Consider the following 21429-nt stretch of genomic DNA (forward strand, 5'->3'; position numbering starts at 1 on the left):
CCGACAGTCTTTTAGATGTGATTGGTACACCCAAATATCTGAATGGCAGTTTGCCTTTAGTGTATCCAGTCAGTTCACATATATCTTCTTCCACTTGCGTCTCCATGTTGGCAGTAAAGATGTTGGATTTAGTAACATTTGTTGTGAGCCCTGAAGTTTGTGAGAATGTCTTCAATCCTCTCAACATGAGCAGGATAGGTAGGAACTCACCTTTACTAAAAATGAGCATGTCGTCAGCAAAACAGAGGTGATTAAGTTTCAGCCCTCTGCATTTAGTATGGAATTTGAACTCATCTTTCCTAGCAACCCATTTCATTATTCTAGTGAAGTATTCCATGCACACTACAAACAATAATGGCGAGATTGGGTCCCCTTGTCTTAGGCCTCTCTTCCCTTTAATATTCCCATGTAATTCACCATTCATTGTTATTTTATACTCTGGGGTGGTGATGCATTCCATTATCTATTTGATGTATTTACATGGAAAATTTAGGCCATAGAGCATTTCTTCTACAAATCCCCACTCCACTGAATCGTATGCCTTCTTCAAGTCAATCTTGATTAGGCAACTGCTTGTAGTATGCTTCCTATTGTATAACCTAACTAGGTCTTGATAAATCAATATATTCTACACAATGGATCTGCCCGCAACAAAGGCACTTTGATTTTCAGCATTGATATCAGGTAATACCAACTTCAGTCTTGAGCATAGCATCTTGGATATAATCTTGTATATGGTATTGCAGCAGGAGACAGGTCTGAAGTCTCCAACTGTCTCAGCATGTGCTCCTTTTGGTATTAAAGTTATCACTGTTTCATTGATTCCCTGAAGCATTTGGCCATGCTCAAAGAATTCCATGACTCCAGCAGTTACATCCCTTCCAACAATATCCCAGCTGTCTTTAAAGAACTTGCTCCCATATCCATCTGGGCCAGGGGCCTTGTCATTCCTTATAACCCATAATGCAGCCTTCACATCTTGCTCATTAAAAGGGGCATCTAGCATACTTCTTTGGTCGACATTCAGTATGGGCCCTGTCCTTATCATGGCACTATTGGCATGTTTTCTATTTTCATTTGAAGTTCCCAATAGCTCAGTATAGTATTCTATGAAGGCCCTGCTAATATCCTTCATTTCTGTTATATATGCCCCCTCCTTATTCTTGATGGTAAATATTCTATTTGTGTTTCTTCTGGCTTTTAAGAAGCTGTGACAGAATTTAGTATTCTGATCACCCTCCTTAAGCCATGCCACCTTACATTTTTGTTGCAAAAACTGGTCCCTAGACCTCTACACCTTCAAGCATTCATGAGCCAATTGGACTTCTTTATCAATTAGTTGCTTATTGTGTGGATTCAGCTGTATCTGCTGTTGGCAGTTAGTCAACCTAGGCATTGCCTCCTCATCTTGTACTTCTATATAACTAAATCTGTCTTTATTCAACTGTAGTAATACTTTTTTCAGCCTCTGCAGTTTCCCCCTTACTCTGAACATTTTCCTGCCCTTGCTATGCTCTGTCCAGCTTCGTTCCACTTTCTCTTTGAAATATGGTGCTCCACTCCACATGTTGAAGTATTTGAATTGTCTCACCCCACCTGTATTCCCATCCTCCCAGCTAATGATGGCGGGATAATGGTTAAACAGGCCTTCATTAAGGAAGTGTACCCCAGATGCAGGCAACACTGCTGTCCATTCGGTATTTACCAGAACTCTGTCTATTTTACTATAAACCCCATCATCTCCTTTTTGTTTGTTTCTCCATGTATAGTAGGATCCCGAGGATTTGAGATCTTGCAGCCCACAACTATCTACACATTTTTTGAACTCTCTAATTTCTGCTAGAGTTACAGGGCTTCCCAATCTCTCTTCCCTTTTTAGTATACAGTTAAAATCTCCCATAATCCCCCAGGGCCCTGTTATATAATCACTAATCTACTGTATGGCATCCCATAAATTTCTCCTCATAGCTTGATCATTAAACCCATACACCATGGTAATGCTCATTATCCTTCCAGTCCCCCTGTGTGTCACCTTACTATGTATTAACTGTTCTGTCACCATTTCTATATCTATGTAAAATATTTGAGGCTGCCATAATAACCATATCCTATCCCCAAGATGGGTTGTGAATGCCCACCCATTACACAGATTAAGAGAAGCTTGTTGTGCTTTAGCTTTCTTAATCTTAGTTTCCAGAAGTCCAAACATTCCAACTTTTGATTTTTGCATGAACAACTCCATTTCCCTTTGTTTGTTGGCCCTGTTTAGACCTCTGGTATTCCAGAATCCTATTTTATCCATTTGGGATGGGGGTACCCCCACCCTTTCTGTTCCCAGGGCTTGCACTTGGCTGTTGTATAACAGTTGTTGGGTGTTGCTGTACTACATCATCCTCCTTGCTTTGTAATACCTCAAATGGATTTTCATGTACGTTCTCTTGATTCTGTACCTTTGTACCTTCGTTTGTTGGGGTCCTTCTCTGCTCCTTCCCATTCTTCTTATTCACTTCTTGTACCTGTTGGTTCCCCTCCACCACGTACCCCTCTTGTTCTGCCTTTTTTTTTTACTCTTCTCCAGCTTCTCCAGCCATTCTCTATCCCTTTGTTGCCTTCTACATTCATTAACCCCATGTCCAAAGTTCATGCATCGTGTACACATGGTTGGTTTCCATTCATACTCTACACTCTGCTCCACAATTCTTCCCACCTCATTTTCAAACATGACTTCTGTAGGGTACTCTTTGTTAATTGGCATCTCAACCAAGACCCTTGCAAAAGTCAGTCTCTCTTTATGTGTGGTGGCTCTATCAGCTTTGAGTGGTCTGCCTATCATACCAGCTATTTTAGTGAGGGCTGATTTTCCCCAGTATTTTATGTCTAACCCTACCAATCTGATCCATATAGGTACTTTGTCCACCGTCTCCTTAGTTACTTCAATGTCAGGTCTCCAAGGTTTCACAACAATGGGTTTTCTGTCAAACATTACAACTCCCCCCTCGACAGCGGTGGTCTTATCCTCCTCATTATGAAACCGAACTAAGAACACACCACGATTCACTTGTGCTACTTTATCCACCCCTAATGGTTTCCAGATTCTACTAAAGTACCCTTCCATAACAGATTGAGGGGGGTTCGAGCCCAACACATAACATATAACTGCTGTGCTCCAGTAATCTATTTCATCTCTAACATCTTCCATCGTTATTTTTACATTTACGGTGCTAGCTTCCTCTCCCTCTAGATCAAATCCCTCTCGTATTGGCACAGATCCTACAATTTTACTCCACGATCCAGATTTAGTTTCTAGGTTGTGAAACTCACCAGGTGTTGTAGTTGTTGTTACTGCATCCATCAGCTCTGCCCATGATTTCTTCCCTGAACTTGTATTAGGGGATCCTTTTGGTGATCCCAATTGCTGATTCGACCCACTACTTTGTCCAATCGAGTCCCCAACTGGTGTCGCCATGCTCGGTTGTTGGCTCAAATTGAAGGGCACAATACCTTGCAAAGCATTCAAACTCTTTGTTTTTTTGGCATCAATTGATTGTGGAATAGCTCTCTTCCCTACTGTTACTGTCTGGTTAACCGCTTGAACCGTTTGCCCCCTCCCTCCGGTCTTGGGTTTCTTTGCCATTTCAGCTATCGCCGAGAAGAATTCCCATTTCTAGAGAGAAAGTTTTTGTTAATTTCTTATTTGCACAATAGAAGTGGTACCAACCTTCAACAGATTACTTTTTATTAATAACTTATCCAGTATGCTAGATTAAATAAATAAAAATATGATCACAAAATATGAGTAAGATCTATTTGCTGAAAACCTCAAACAGAGTGTGCAGGAGCCCAAATTGTTAGAATGTCGTAAGTAAAAGAAAATGACTAACGAAAATAAACTCATTCTAAATTATGATGACCTAAAAAACTTCATTTGTCAAGTAGTATGTCATTTTGGTTACCCTCTCATTTTATTGGTTAACAAAAGGCACTCCTTATTATAGGTGATGAAGTTATGAGATGTTTTTAGGATAAGAATAGAGAATTTAAAAGTAGATATTTATCTTTAATTCAAGTTCAAGTTAACAACATGATTCAAATTTTAAAAATATTTGTGCAGATTATATTGGAGATACTATTTGGATTACCTCAAATTTGAAATTGTTTGGCTCTATCTATGTTTCTACAGTTAGATTTTAGATTTAAATGACTTTTTCTATATCTTTATTGTTAGATTTTAAATTTGAATATTAACATTTATGTAAAAGATTTACGGATAGAATCAAATTCTGTTGGGTTTTGGGTTTAGCTATATCTCTTGGGTTTTGGGTTTAGCTATATCTCTAAGCAAATGTTTTGATTTTGAACTTTTCTTTTTATGTTCCTCTTTTTCTGCTATTTAATAAAGTAAATATTAAATTAATTAATTGTTATTACACAATCTAGTAAATATAATCCTAAAATTACCAAATGTGCAGCTTTAATCTATATTTAGCCCCCCCCCCCCCCCCCCCCCCCTTATGGTTCCCAACAAAATATGTTAGCTTATTTTAAAATCTAAATGCAGAAAGGCTCGGAGCTTCATTTTTACAATTCAAAAAAATCCACACGATTAAAATTTTAAATTTTGTTTTTGAACCCAAAATATTAGATAATTATTGAGTAGATTTGAATCAGACTCCTTATAAATTTCTTTGGATCACGCGAAGTTAATTTTAAATTTAAATGCAAATAGCTTGGGGATTTAATTTTCAATAAAAAAATTTAACTACACGGTTAAAACTTGGAATGTTGTTTTTCAAAAGTCTGGATAAAGTCAAGTTTATTTGAATCAAGCTCCTCATAAGAGTTTCTCACACGGAACATATTTTAAATACTAAATGCAGATTCTAGATCGAAGTTTTGTTTTCAATTTAAATTAAAAGTTACTCATAGCAGGTTAAATAATGATATTTCTCATGTATACATGTTCCATTTTTTGAAAAACAGAAATTAATTATAAGCATCGAAGATATTATTATTACTATTATTATTATTATTGTTGTTGTTGTTGTTGTTGTTGTTGTTATTATTATTATTATTATTATTGTTATCATCATCATCATCATCATTATTATTATTATATTTGACTGGCCGTTGCATTTTCATGAGTGGGTAATGGATATCACACTTTAGATTAAAGATTTCACTTATTAAGTTATTTTATAATTTTGATTTAAGAATTTTAAATTTTAATGTGTTATGTTTCAGTTTTTAAATGATATCTTTCAATTTAAATTTGAAAAGTTTATCTACCAATTTTAATATTTATCATTGAAATTAGTTTTGTCCTAATTCTTTTTAGCTTTGTCTTAAAATTGCCATGTGGCTTGTTATTAGTTTGTTACTTGGCTTAACCATGTTGCTTGTACCTCTCCTATTTTATATACTAGTATTTGTACCCGCGCGATGCGCGGCGGGAATCAAATGAAACTAATCATAGAAAATTATTATCTTATTTGTTTGACATAATAATAAAATTATTATATATCATTAACATATTTAAATAAATTTGTGAAATATTAAATTATAATTTTACTTATTTGAACATATTCTATTATATTAATTTAACAAAACTCCAAATCTTTTTATGTTAACCTTGTTCATCATACAATCCAGATTAATTATTGATTTATGACATATAAAAGTTCATATCATTACAAAAGAATATAATTTTTAATGTGGTAATCGAATTTATTTATATCCAATATTTTTAATTTTGGTTCTATATTGAAAATATAATTTTATTATAATATAATTTAAGATATTTTTAATTTCAAATGCTAATGAATCTTACACTCTGATAAGTTACTTCTTAAAAGTACTAAGGCAAATTATTTGAGTGAAGTATAGCAATAATTTATTCCCTCATTTTTTTTACCATTTTCTCAATAAATAACATCATCTAATCACCTCCAATTTGCATGATCTCCCAATGTTTCAGTACTATTTCACTTATTCTATTACAACAATGGACCAACGAATAGTAGTGTATTTTATTTTATATCACTTCCCCAGATAAATGACCGTAATATTTACCCAAATATGCAGCTTGACATTGCTTTCCATTTTACTTTCAATATAAATGTTTATTTTAATTAATTAAAATCTCATATGTATTTAATTATATTTTAAAATTTTACTCTATTACTTGGAATTGTTTCATTATTCAATTCAATAAGTTCTATAATAATTCTATATTTTTACACTAAGTTATTAATTTTTTCCTTAAGTTTTGGAACTTTCAAGTCTAAACCATGCATAATTATCTAATACTTCTTTCTTACTGTAGTCTAAAGTATTATCGAATACTTCTAAGGATCCAAAAAGTCTGCATCAAAGTTTAACAAAAAATAGAAGATTATGACCTGTACATTGAAATGGAATATTATTATCAATGTTTTTTTTTTCCACCAGTATAACAGGAAAAATAACTAAGCAATATGACTCGCATTGTAAATTGAAATAGAAGATTTACAAAGAAGAGAACTTACGATATGATTTATCTGGAGATATCTATGAAAAGTTCAAGACGGTTAATTAACCTATGTAACAAAATGGTGGAGAAAATAACACAAATTAGAGCAAAAAATATTACATCACATGATATAGCCACATTCAATCATTCATTTGTACAGGAACTATACAAAATTCTTCATTCGACTCTCACAGAAAAGTCATGTCTCTGTCCTTTGTCATGACATTTTTATAACATGAAATACGATGAAAACCAAAAAATAACTTGAAACAAACTGTGACTCTTTCAACCAATGTACAGATAAATTGATAGATACTTCTATTCTATTAAAAAGGAAAGAGTGAACAACAAAAATCAACTTAAACCCCATTTATTTAATTTGTAGCAGATACCAACTATTTTTATGAGTGTTAACCACATAGTAAATCTTGCTTAACCACATAGTAAATCTTGCATTTGGATAGATTCTTTGTATGCTTAAAATTATTTATTCTTAAAAATATTAAGTATGTAACCTCCTTTTAAGTTATTCTCGTACATATCACAATTGATTTTATTTGTTTTTAAACCATTTAATAATACACATCTCTAGTATATACTTACTAATTACTTAGTTTTGTTAAATTATAGCATATTACTGCAGAGTAGAAGAATTTAAAGTTGAACTCTGTAATATCCCATATTTAAGTGTAGGTAATTAGTTAGTTAAACTTATAAAAAAAAAAAGGAATAAAGGGCATGTGGGCCGCAGCCCTTAAAAACAAAAGTGGGTCTCAGCCCATTATAACGTGAACAACAAGGGCAAAGGCTGAACATATGTTCTGCCAGCCACTTTGAAAGAAAAGAAAATCAAAACAAAAACGTGGGTTCAACCACTTTCAAGTGAAGAAGCACAAAAGGAATTCAAGCATAGATAAATGATAAGGATAGGCGGAGAAGAGAAAGGTAAATTTCTCACCTTAGTTATAGATTTAATTCATATTTTTTTTTTTATGAAGTGGGATTGAGAGTTGAAGAGACAGAGGTAGAAGAAACAGAGAAATTTATTAATTTTCAAGAATTGAGTGAATTTCAGTATATACCATAGGAAAACTAAGTTGGACAGTAAGGTTGTTCTAGTTGTTAATCCAAAATTGGTAGATCGTGGCTTAATTGAATTACTCAAAGCGTGAGCAAATATAAATAATTAGATTGATTGAAATTTTAACAGGAATCCTGAGGGTGAGGTATTCTAATTTAGTTACTAGTTAGCCAAAATAAGGGAATTAACACGAGATTGATATGATGTGATTATAGATTGATCGAAGGAAGTGGTACGGATTTGCGTGGTGACGAGTCTGGTATTTCGACACGAGTACTGTGAGTAGTAATTTTACCACAATTTGTATTTTCATAACCTTCATGGTTTATACATGATTTTGAAAATAAAATGTGTTACTGATGCTTTGAAATTGCATGTGGGACAAGTCCTTTACTTGATATAGTACCGAACAATTTACTTGAGATGGTTACCGGTTATTCTAGATATGTTTTACCGTTACTAGATATGTTTTACCGTTACTTGAGATATGATTACCGTTTCTGAAATGAAATTACATGATTTGATAAGAATTGAAATGCCCTGTGTTGTTTGAAAATGCTTTCATATGAGTATTTGTTTTTTTTCAAAGAAAAGTATTAATGGGAGGAGACTTTGAAGGATCCCGTAGCTAACGGCGGGTTCGTTAGACCTGGTGCACCTTGTATTTACAGATTATAGTTATAGTCCTCGCTAGTGGGAAGGTAGAACTAGCATACATGCACAGTTTTTCCCTCGAGTAGGGACCTACAGTTATATTTGACTCCTTTTACGAAGGGGTCCATATGATATAGATTACATGAACCTTTCTTGGAAACCTCCCAGATATAAGAGTTGATATGACATTGTTTACATATTTTATTACTGAATTGTTAAATGATTTTTGCTTACATGAAAACCGACAAGATTGATTATTGCTATTGTTTTTGCAAAAAGGGCATTTATTTCGTGATATTTCATGAATATTATATAAGCATGTTTTCTGACTTGTCCCCAATAAAAACGGTTGTGGTTAAGTGTTATTACTCACTGAGCAAGCGTCTCACTCCTCGCTATTTTTTTTCAGAGACCGCAGGTGACGTTGGTGAGGATTACGGTAACTAGAGAGCACGAGTTGAAAGTTCCTGGTGAGCCCCGCACTTGTCCGCGTGGGCCAAGATTCTATTATCTATGATGGTCTTTTCTTTTGAATTCTTAGAGTTGCTCCATAGTCATTTGATTTATTCCATGAGTATTCTTTATTCATTATAGACTGGTGACTAGCATTAGGCGTTTTTCCCGTATTTCAGAGATGTTTTAGTATTATTACATTGAAAACGGGTTGATTCAGGATGATTGCATTTAGTTTGGTTGAGATTGGATATTTTGAGACAGGAAAGTTTTTGATAGTCATAAAAACAGGGGAAACTCTGGCCGATTTTCTGTAGAATTCCTGTTAAGGCTTGCTTTGGGAACCCTACCCCATAGCGCCGGTCATGGTCCTAAATTGGGTCGTGACAAACTCTCATACTCTTTAGTTGAATACTAATTATAGTTCATGATACATTTATGCGTGCACTTTAATTATTTTAAAAATATTATACTTCAAACATATCTATTTAAAAAAAAAACTATGAGTCAGTAATCTATATTAAAGGAACTTTTACAGGAAAAAAAGGGTTTATTAATAAAAACACGAACACGAATGAAAGAACGGAGAATATATCATTCTGAAGCATATATCCAGCTTCAGTATGTGCTTGTGCATATTGTTGCTTGGTAGCAAAAAAATACCAAAAATGAAGTCTAAACATAAAAGGATTTTAATTGGGTATTCAATTTGCTGTAAGAATTGTCATCTAATTAATGAAACCACTAAAATGCAGGACAATGATAAAGAATTAAAAAGGATATTTATCTTCAATTTAATTAATAGATAATTTATTTATTTACGTAAAATCAAATTGCTTATAAGTAGGATAATGGTACAGAGTTTTAAAAAATAGTTATCATCAATTTAAATTCATATAAGATTTAATATTCAACAGATATTAAAATTGTTGATAAGTACGATGATTATAATGAAACAAAAAGTATTTATCTTCAATTTAACTCATAAATAATTTATTTTTTAACTCAATTCTAATTGCAGAAAAGTAAAATAATGATAAAAAGACTTCAAAAAAAAATTATATTCAATTTAAGTTCATAAAAGGTTTATTTTAAATTCGAATTCAAATTGCAGATAAATATGATAATGAGAGAGAATTAGAAATATATTTATCTTCAACTTAAAGTCTCAAAAATTATTTTTCAACTCAAATTGCGGATAGGTTTTAAGTACAGCAAGCATGATATGTTCTGTTATTCATTCATAAGCCATTCATTATTTCTGTCTTAATTCTATGAGAATTCTAATTAATTTAATATGTTGTAAATATCTAATTTAATATAAACTGAAATGTGTGCTAAATTTCCATATATCTATATCGGATAAGATTAGCAAGTATACACAAATCCAGAAAAATAAATTTAATGAAAAAAATTGGTGAAGCATTCCACTTTAACATGGAATTAAGAGGCTAGCACAATTTTTTTTTTTGTGTGTGTGTGTCGATTACTACCTTTTAATATCTAATTAAATTGTATATTTTAATAAATAAAGATAATATAAAAATATCCTTTTTATTTTGAGTTATTTATTTTTAAATATCATAATGTGGATTTTTTTAGTATTTTAAAACTATATTCTTAGTCTTACAAAAAGTATAAGGTTTCATTAATTTTTAAATTTATTCTTAATCTTATCTTTATCATTTTAATTGTCTAAAATTTAGGTAATCCAACTTATTGTCATGTTAATATCGTATCAAGATTTTGAATTAAAGAGTTGAAGTAATGACTAAAAATTTCGTGATCCAAGAAAGGAAATTTTGATGTTGCAAATATTTTATATATCCAAAGATTTTGAAAAACAAATAATACTGCAAAAGACTGTATGTACGAAAAGTTAGAAGCTAACCTGATCTCCATGACTTCTTCCCCTAAGAAGGAGATAAGAGTCAAAATTCTCGATTTGTTTCATACCTCCTCCATCTAATCCAAGTTTCATCGATTCATTTAATAGTGCGCTCGAAGTATATGTTAGTCGAGTATTTCAAAAAATAAGGAAATAACGAAAATTTGTCGCATAAAATTAAAATTATAATTCAATCTTAAAGTAGAACTCATGTAGAGAAATAAATAAAAAATCACTAACACACTGATTGGGCTTGCATATTTCATTCTTGCTCCAAAAGATAAAGCACCTTCAAATGTGGCAAGAAAACTATAAACCTTCCAATAAAAAAGAAAAACAGTTCAGTTTTGATTGTACAAATCGAAGTAATTTTTTTTTTTTTTTTGCTTTCATATGTGTTGTAGGCTTACCTTGTTCAGTTTCTTTGCTCTAATCTTCCACAACTCCTTCTTCCATAATGATCTTATTTCTCCATTTCTATAGCTATGTTGGCAAACAGGCCTCTTGAAGAAGTCTTGTTCAGCTTCTACAACATCAATCAACAATAAATTAGAGATTTTTGGAATAGAAAACAGCTCTACAAAAGCTAGGCTTTTAAACATAGGTTAAATAAAAAGAATCAGAAAGAAAAAAAACGAAACAATAAATAAGTTACTGTTTAACTTTTGAAAGTGCAAATCATCTTAACTCTAGCTAACTTTATATAGATGTATGGAAATATGGATAGATATTCAAGATAAGATAGATTCAAATTCAAAAAATCCCTAATAGAGTAATACTCTATTTTTTTAAGTACTTAATCATTAATTATTTATGAATTCTGTCTATTATATTAATTATGTCTTTCTGTTTGAACTTCAAAAACCAACATAACTATGAAGTGGTGAATTTTCTGCACTCTATTTATTTTTGTCCTTACCTTTTTTTCCCTTACTGTATATGTAAAATATCATTAATAGTTCATTATTTTTTCCCAACAATATCATAAAATTTATCCAAAAAAATGCAACATATATATTATTTACATTTCGGATTATGATTATTATTCTTGAATGTCACGTGAGTTTAGTAGATGATTACTATAATCACTTTGATGATTATTATCTTGTGGATCTTATATATAATATTTGTTTTTAATAATTAACTTTAAGTTCAAATTTGTTTTTTTTTTCCTTCAATTATCATGGAAAGTTAAAACATGTACTTTTTATTATATTTATTAAAAGAGAAAATTTAATTAATTTTGTTATACATCAAGTTTTTCTCACTTTAAATTTTGTTTATCTGGAAAGTACATGTTTTATATTTTCTTGATAAGCTTAATTTATATAAATAAATAATAAAGAAGCTACGGTTGATAACTTACCGCAACTTAGAAATGTCATTTTCAAATCTAATGGCTATAGATTCTTCTTTATTGTTTAATTTAAATTTAAAAGATTTTATCTTCCAATTTCAAATCTTCTAAATTTTAGTTTTTATTATATGTTATTACAGGGAAAAAAAAAAAGATTGTCTTAAAATTTCCAAGTGGCTTATTATTAGCCTGCCACTTGGCTTAACCACGTTGCTTGTACTTCTCCTATTTTATATATATATATATATATATATATATGGATTAGTATTCATACCCGCGCGATGCGCGGAGGATATCAGTAGACCAATCTTAAATAATTATGATTTTGCTTGCTTAATCACTGTAGAAAAAGCTAACCCTACCCCCTTCCCCTCCCCCGCCCCACAATCCCCCCCCCCCCCCCCCAAAAAAAAAATAGAATTTATCATTTTTATTTCTATTGTTTGTAGCTTTATATTTTACTACCTCAGATATGTGATCTTATCAATAAATAGCGTTTTTCCATCATAGTTTCTCATCTCAAACTTAGATAGTCTATCCTTTAATAAAGAAGTAGTTTTAGTATAAGAAAAAATAATTCTAGCTAATAAATTAATACTTGTATCTAATTTAATATCATATCAAATTTAATTGCTTCAATTTTTAAGATTTCATTCTTGTGGAGATCATTTATTAATTTTTTCTAAGTCAATTGCTAATATCTATCTACACGTAAAATAAAGTAAAGATTGTTAAAATGATTCTCCATGCTTTTTACGTTAGAAAAAGAAGGAAATTTTGATATCTAATTGTTATAACCACTATATTGCATAAATATTATTTTCAATTCCATACACCCTTTCTTCTGTCCAGGCTATTGTTCACCCGTTCCAATCCATGTTAATATCCGTTAATTAATATTTATGTTAATATTTAATTTTTTCCAAATTATTACTCCTATATTAATTTATATTTACTAAAAAAAATTTATCTTTCAATTAAGTAAAAAACATACTACACTCAATTTTAAAAAGTTTATATGTCATTGATATGAAGTATATGTTCTATAGTTATACTGATATCCTTGCGTATCTTGTCGAAAATCTGATATCTACTTCAACTTATTCTTTATCTCCTTTTTTAAGCTGGTGATGTTAGTGTTAAATTTATGAAGAGACTTGAGGATCGATCTCATTAAATAGTGTATTGAGAATGTTTTTTGAATTATATTTATTCAACAACTCCTTGAAAATCTGAAAACAAACAAAAATGAAAGTTCAAAAACACATTAAAAGAAAAAGTATGCCGGGAATACATGAGTACAAAGCAAGCTTTAAAAAAAAATGAAAAATAAAGGTTAAAAAAAAGCATAACCTTGGAGGTTGATTGATATTTATCAACTTGTGTCAACATAAATTTATAAGAGAATTCGAATGACAAACTAACTTGAAGAGCATAAATAGAAATTGCAAGTATTGTAATTTGAAAAACATATATATCAAATATACATCTTTCATCCAATATAAAGATCTTCGAATTTACACACATTTTTTCATTAAGAGCGGAATTTAGAGCATCACACTTGCCATCTACATATATACTTGAATAATAATTGTATGTAACAAAATAAAGCATCAAACATACATATTCAAGTGCAAAATGGAAGAGATAAAATCACTTTTTTAATTAATTGCTCAAGAAAAATTCGAGATGCGAATAATCCTATTTTTTGTAGCCATATTTTTATAATTGTGTTTGATCTAGCGTTTGTATTAACTTTTTGGATTTGTAAACTATTATAATAGAGAGAGGAAGGAGCCAAAGGATGTGTTTATCATTCATGATACAAAATTATGATAAGGATTCAAATTTAAAAATCAAATCTGAAAATCTTTTCAAAAAACTTTCGATTGTGTGTTCATTAGCGGACTTCCTCTTTTACAAAATTGGACTCCAACTCTAATTTTAAACAATGATCATTATCTCATTGATATATGTAATATCATGGTTGTAATTACTTTAGACGTATTAATTCAATAAAGCTAACATGTTTTTCATATACCATTAAAATATTTATAAATAATCAATTTATAAAATATTAACAATAACTACATTTTAATTGAATAGAACTATTTTTTCATCATAGCTGATCTATTTGACATATTTTAAATAATAAAAAAAACTATTTTAAAATAACAAAGCTTTCAACGTCATCAACAATCGTATGGTAAATTACACCAAGGAAATTGAACTGAAACAGTAAATGAAATAATCGTTGTAATATTCTTTCCACAGTATCACTAATGGTAATGCATATAGTTATTCAAAAACTAATGTAAATTAACCAATGAGAAGACCACATAGACAATATAAACGGGAGAAAATATTTTGTTTTCTTAAATGAAATTAAAAATGTGCATTGTTATAAAAAAATAATTCTACATATAAAAAGACTATACCATCTTCTTTACCTATTTCATCTCCTTTTGTTAGATCTTCTATCCCGAAAGAGACGACTACCCTTAGCTGCCTCTTGTTGTGTTCTTGTGCCTCTACTTCAATATAATTATCTTTTTAAAAGAATATAAGAAATAGACCATCATTCAAATTTATGAAAACATTAAAAAGAAGAGTACATTTGTTTACCGTGGGAGAGAGAACAACATATTAATATACATATGGTCATAAATAATTGACAATTCCCTAATCAAATGAACTTACCATTGCTGCATGGCTGCATATAGGAGGAGTGAGAAAAAGATTAACGGAAGAAGTTTCTTTGAATTTGAGACTATGACAATCCACCTGCACATAAGAAGCTAAACAAAGGTCAATCAATTGTAAACAAATAATTCTTCAACTCAATTCAAAAAAAAAATATGATGTTGAAAATTTGTGGGGATTGACAATGATCTAGGGGATTAAATAAGAGAAGGGAGAATAATAGATTTTATTTTTAAACTAACTCAATTTTTTTGTCTCTCAATTCAAAATTCAAATTCATAAGTCTTTATCTCAATTCAAATCCACTTGCAATACTATATGTATATCCAACGCTAGTATCCATCCTCGACCAACTTGCCGGTTTCTTTATTTTATTGGCTAAGATCTTTTGAAATAGATTTTTTCCTAATTAGATAAGATAAGTACAATATATAGATAAAATCATAATAGGAGTAAGTAAGTGATTTAGGGGGAAAAATGGTTTAGACGGATAAGGAGAAAGACCAAAAACAAAATATATAATGATTTGCTGATACAATTAAAATATTATCTAGTGGATTTGGTTTAATTTGGAATTCAAAATAGTTCATTAGTTTATGTAGATTTTTAGTGAATCTTATTGATAATACTTTGTTATAAGATCTTTAGCTTTACATTCAAATTTGAAAACTCTATATGTTTGGTATTTAAGGTGCTTTTAATATTTGTTCTATCACGACAAATTTGCATGATTATGCACACTAATACACTAATTAAATAATAGATATTAGTCCTATAAAATCGTAAAGAAATGTTGATTTTGCTTCTGCTAGTTAACTATGCTAAAAGGAAAAAAACAAAAAAAGAAGTTTCTAAACATGAAGAATCTACATATATTCATATCCAGATTCAAATTTATCTTTAAAATTAGTTAGAAGCAAGAGTAGGAGTAGGCATAGCATATATCTACGGAAAATATCCCCATCTTTATCTTAGTTTCCATTCATTATTTTTTCTTTTCTTTTTTTGTCTTGAAAAATTAATATAACTTTTTTTAATCATGCCTATGTTCTAAATTTTAGGTTTAAACATTAGAATATATTTATCTTCAACTATATTTTAGGTTTAGACATTAGAATATATTTATCTTCAAATCCAAAGATTAATCTTCTAATTCAAATTTAAAAGTTCTATCCAAAACTTCAAAAGCTTTATTATACAATTCAGACTCAATCCGATTTCAGATTTTGAGTAGATTTGAAAACTAATCTAATCTTGAAACTGAATTTTATCTTTTTACAAAAAATCCTTTATAAAATTCTTATTAACTTTGTACTAATTCTCATTAACTTTGTCTTAAAATTGCCAAGTGGCTTGTTATTAGCTTGCCACTTGGCTTAACCACATTGCTTGTACTTCTCTTATTTTATATATATAAAAGATAAGATCTTTAGCTTTACATTCAAATTTGAAAACTCTATATTTTTGGTATTTAAGGTGCTTTTAATATTTTTTCTATCACGACAAATTTGCATGATTATGCACACTAATACACTAATTAAATAATAGATATTAGTCCTATAAAATCGTAAAGAAATGTCGATTTTGCTTCTGCTAGTTAACTATGCTAAAAGGAAAAAAAAAAACAAAAAAAGAAGTTGCTAAACATGAAGAATCTACATATATTCATATCCAGATTCAAATTTATCTTTAAAATTAGTTAGAAGCAAGAGTAGGAGTAGGCATAGCATATATCTACGGAAAATATCCCCATCTTTATCTTAGTTTCCATTCATTATTTTTTCTTTTCTTTTTTTGTCTTGAAAAATTAATATAACTTCTTTTAATCATGCCTATGTTCTAAATTTTAGGTTTAAACATTAGAATATATTTATCTTCAACTATATTTTAGGTTTAGACATTAGAATATATTTATCTTCAAATCCAAAGATTAATCTTCTAATTCAAATTTAAAAGTTCTATCCAAAACTTCAAAAGCTTTATTATACAATTGAGACTCAATCCGGTTTCAGATTTTGAGTAGATTTGAAAACTAATCTAATCTTGAAACTGAATTTTATCTTTTTACAAAAAATCCTTTATAAAATTCTTATTAACTTTGTCTTAAAATTTTCAAGTGGCTTGCTATTAGCTTGCCACTTCGCTTAACCACATTGCTTGTATTTCTCCTATTATATATATAGATATGGATATAGATATAGATTCATTTTCTTATTCCTTTTCTTTTTCTTCCTCTCTCTTACAACTTCTCCTTTAGCTGTTATTGTGAAAAAACCTTAAACAGACAAGATAAAGGAATTTTAAAAAGACAGATAGTGTTTGAATATATTTAACTATCACTTACTTAATGTATATATTCACATCGTATAATTACTTAACCACAGTAAGTTGTATTGGTTTGGTGTAAACACCGATGTGGATAAGTATTTACCTGGAAACGGTATTTTCAGAGGCATTTTTGGGGCGAGTCCCGGGGCAAGCCACGGGGCGGGGCGGACCACAATGCTCCGGGGCGTAAATGAAAGGCGTAGATCCATAGGGCGTATGCCCTAGGATTCGGTGCCTAAGTCTCGGGTGCAAAAGCGTAAGCCCGGGCGTAATGGCGTACGCCTCCACCGTTAAATTTAATTTTTATTGTTTTAAAAGTATTTTTGCTATAAATTATGATTTTTATAATTGGTACAATGATATTTATACTTTATGTTATCATTTTTTCATATTGTACTGATTTTTCCTAAAATATATAAATAAAAAAAACCAACTCGCATAGAAAATAACACTGCTATATATAGTTTTTTAGATGATTATGCCTGAAATTGTTATGATAGAAATTTCATAGCACTATGTTCCTGAAGCAACTTTATCCATTTGTTCTCATTGCTCTTACGCTTTTTGCCCTTCTCCTTCTTAGGATATACAAATAAAAGTCAGTGTAAATATTAGTTGAGGTTAGGAAGAACTAATAGATCTGGAGATTGATGATGAAGTGAATGATGATTTCATTTTAAAGAATATCTAGGCTATTATCATTTTTTGTGTTGTTACTTTTCTCAATAATATCTATAATAATTCTTTTTATATTACTGATGATTTATTTGAATTTATTTGCAGAATTTTAATGAAAACTTTACTTTTGCTTAACTTTTAGTAATAAAATTATAAAATTGAAGATACAGGAGACATACGCCCCCGTAAATCCATGGGACTTACGCCCCGCCCCGTGCATTTAAAACGCCTCGCCTCGCGCCATCGCCTCTCAAAACACAGCCCGGAAATAGTCAAGAAATATGTTACTAATAAAGGAAAAAAATAAATATAAAATCTTCCATCAGAGAGGTGGCAAATCAAACACTCCTTAGACGGTAAAAATTCTTAAGATGGGTAAAAGTTTAACTGCATGCAATGTTTATATCAAAATATATATACCTTGACATCTGTTTTAATACACATTTTTATTGCTGAATTTATAGTTTTATTAATATATACACGTAATTTAATTATGGTAAAGTATAATTTGGTGTAAATATTATAGGGCAAATTTTTACCCTCCTTAGAACAGCTTCTTCAACTTTTCTGCCCTTGTTGCAGGGTTGTTTGCTCTAGGCTTTTTCGAAAAGGTAAACTGTTTTGTTTTTCTTTTATGTTGCAGTTGAGATTATGCACTTATGATCTCCATATTTATTTCCTTTGTTTTTTGTGTTTTTCCTTTCTATGTATGAATTTTTGCTGTTGGGATTTCATCACTCTATTCTTGGTCTAAAAGATTGAACTTTTAATTTAATTTATCAAAAAGAAAAAAAAATCACTAATTAAGTAAACGCATATCTCACTTAATTAAGTAAACACGCTTCTCACTTATGAACTCGTTCATATTCAGAAAATTTACCATTGTTTCAGATAGTCCTTGTCTCAAATTACTTGTAATTAAACTCACTTGTCCTCAAAAAAAGAACTAAGTTGTACCCTGTAACGTATTATTTGAATTGAAAGTGATATAGTTGTTAAGAAGAAACTATAATTCGAATTGGAAGTTATATTTCTTTACTGCTTAAATTAGGTGTTCCATCTCACAGCAAAGCATAGCCTGTCCCGTGGATAGAGAGATGTAGATGGCCAGTGTAAAAGTAGTCTAACAATGATAAGACCTCCAGCAATTTGAAGCATAACCTTGAACGATTATAAAGAATGCGTGTTGTGAACTCTATCTAGCTTGGGATTGAGGCGCAGTTGATTGATAGTTGAAATTTTCGCTGGATTATTGGTACCCCGTTTGTGTAATTCCAGTGCTCATCATTTGATGGTTACATGTTCTTGGCTTTCGCATTTCTTCTTTCTACTCCCTCGCAAAAAAATTACTAGGTGTATTGTTTTTTAATTAAAACATAGAACCTCCATGTTAGATGTGATATTTAAACGTATGGTGTATGTATATCGATAATAGACAATAGCAACTTGTTGGGATTAAGGCATGGTGTTGTGGCTACATCTTGCTTAGCCCTAAAAAGGGTACATTTGAATTTGTTAGTGGTTTAAAGGATACGTGGATCGATTTGTGATATAATGAATATTACCGAATAATAACAACAGAGCAGTAAATAAGTAAAAAGAAAGAGCTTGAATAGCATAGCCGGAGTGATTCTCTCAGTTGGAGTCAGCTTGTTCCTAGTTGAAGCTCGATGACCAAATTGATAGTTAAAATGAATGCAAGAGAAAACTAAATATATTGCTTAAGTAAAAAACTGTAAAGAATATTGTGTACTGGTAATCTCATCATGTTAACATGAATAATAGGCTCCTATTTATAGTACAAGAACCAGCCCTTTGGCTGTGATTATCTAATAATTAAGACTAATTATGAGCCTTAAATGCTGATTCAATCCTAATCGTAACGCTCCAACCGGATTTGCTCTGATTGAGTAACGGCTGCGAGCTGTATTCTCCTCATTTAATGACCTGATCCAACGACATCCCGTGGCAATACCAGCTAAACAGATTTCCTCTGATTAGACTCGGAGACCCTATCCTGTTTCGACAAAATGACTAATAATGCCTTTACCTGTGTTGCCACATATCCCGCTGCTAATATGCCACGTGTCAAGCTTTACTTTTCCATGTATACAGATAGTCCCTCCTTTTCCTGGTGGAAAGTAGTGACTCCGGGGAATGGATTTGAAATGCCACCGGAACCAGTTAATGGTGGGAACGTGAACCGTCTGGTTCAGAAAACTGAAAAGACAACACTTTAAAATTGAATTCAATGCACTCTGCACGTCGCCGACAACCATTGTTATACTAGCCATAAAGTTTATTAGCTTTGCCTTGGAAATTTTTGAACATTTAAATTCCCAACTTTTCAACTTCTCGAACTGAATGTATATAAGGCAAAAAAAAAAAAAAAAATCACGGCAAAAAAAAAATCACAGCTTATCTTCAATCATCTTCTTTCTTTCTTCAGCAAACCCAAAATTTGTAACTCCTACTCAAAAGTTCAACTTTTTCATCACGTCTTCTCTACCATTGCTAACTCAATTCCCTGAGAATTTCACTTCTCCTAATTGTCATTTAGAAAAAGCCCCAACGAATTCCTCCAATTCAAAAGAGGAACTCAAATTTCTTGCTGCTGACATTCTTCTCGTCGGCTTCAAACATCACGACGATTGCCATATCACGGCCCATCTTGAATTTGTTACTGAAATTGAATCGTTTATAGATGCAAAAATGATTCCCATTGTACAAAAAGATTGCAACTTTAATGATGATATTGACGTCGTTCATATTGACGATGGGTTGAGAATGAAACATCAAGTAGAAGGTTTCTCTATGGTGTACACTTACCCATTCGCCATAGGGTTCTCTTTTCCCATTCCCCAGATAATCGAGGACTTTTACCGACGCTACAAAATTTGTGTCGGACAAGTTGTGCCATAGGTTTGGCGACTGGTTTATTGTATTCAACTCCTGGCTGACATAGCCAGCGTCTCTTTCACTTTGGACCACCTGATTCATCTATACATCCCTAGGGTTATCCGTGGTGGACTGGTGCACCTATACCTTGGGGGGAAACACGGTTCGATTGACCCAGAAGATGACTATGATCGGGGTTGGCTGCACTGTTTCGTCATGATCCGAACAAACGAACTTCACCGCTCTTTATCCGAAATTTTCCTAGAATTATGGAACCTTACTCGTAAGTTTCTATTTGCATCCTTATGTATCTTAATAACGTTTTATTCTGCCCTTCACTCACAAACTAAACTTCTTTTATTTTATTTTTATTTTTTTATAGATAGCGGTCTCAGTTGAACCGGCTCTAGTAATCAGAATTTTTGTTGCATTGCTTGATGCCTTGAAGGACCTAACCCTCTCTTGGAGGGCCATATCCTCCGAGTGGTGGAAAGGTAAGAATTATGGTAAGCCCAATTATTTCCATTATTTTCTTGTTAACACTTTTAGTGTGTTTATAACAACATGCTTCTTACAGGTCTCCCGGTGAAGAAGCCAATTTATAAAAAGACTTCTTCTTGAAACGCTACTGCAGAAAAAGTTGAATCATCCGACCCGAAGCGTGAGCAAAAAGCAACTTTTACCCTCTCTGTTGGTATCCGATCTTGACTCCGTGCATGACGTCTACTTTCAGTGGCGCCAAATCAAACTCAACTGAATGCATCAATCCCAATAATCATACTTGATGAAGATGAGCAGATTAATGAAGCTAATGATCCAACGCCTAACAACACCGAGACTAATAAATCCTCCGAGGAGCACATGGCTCCATTCACTGATCA

At 31.4% G+C, this 21429-nt stretch overlaps 1 long non-coding RNA gene across 1 annotated transcript; it reads left to right on the forward strand.

Moving 5' to 3' along the window:
- The first annotated feature begins 7317 nt into the window (after positions 1-7317).
- Positions 7318-8930, forward strand: LOC132602205 (uncharacterized). The gene is made up of 3 exons (XR_009567655.1): positions 7318-7453; positions 7805-7867; positions 8653-8930. It is a non-coding gene; the product is annotated as an uncharacterized LOC132602205 (long non-coding RNA).
- Positions 8931-21429: the final 12499 nt, after the last annotated feature.

Source organism: Lycium barbarum, chromosome 7, assembly GCF_019175385.1.
Source record: "Lycium barbarum isolate Lr01 chromosome 7, ASM1917538v2, whole genome shotgun sequence".
In the NCBI taxonomy this organism is placed as follows: domain Eukaryota; kingdom Viridiplantae; phylum Streptophyta; class Magnoliopsida; order Solanales; family Solanaceae; genus Lycium; species Lycium barbarum.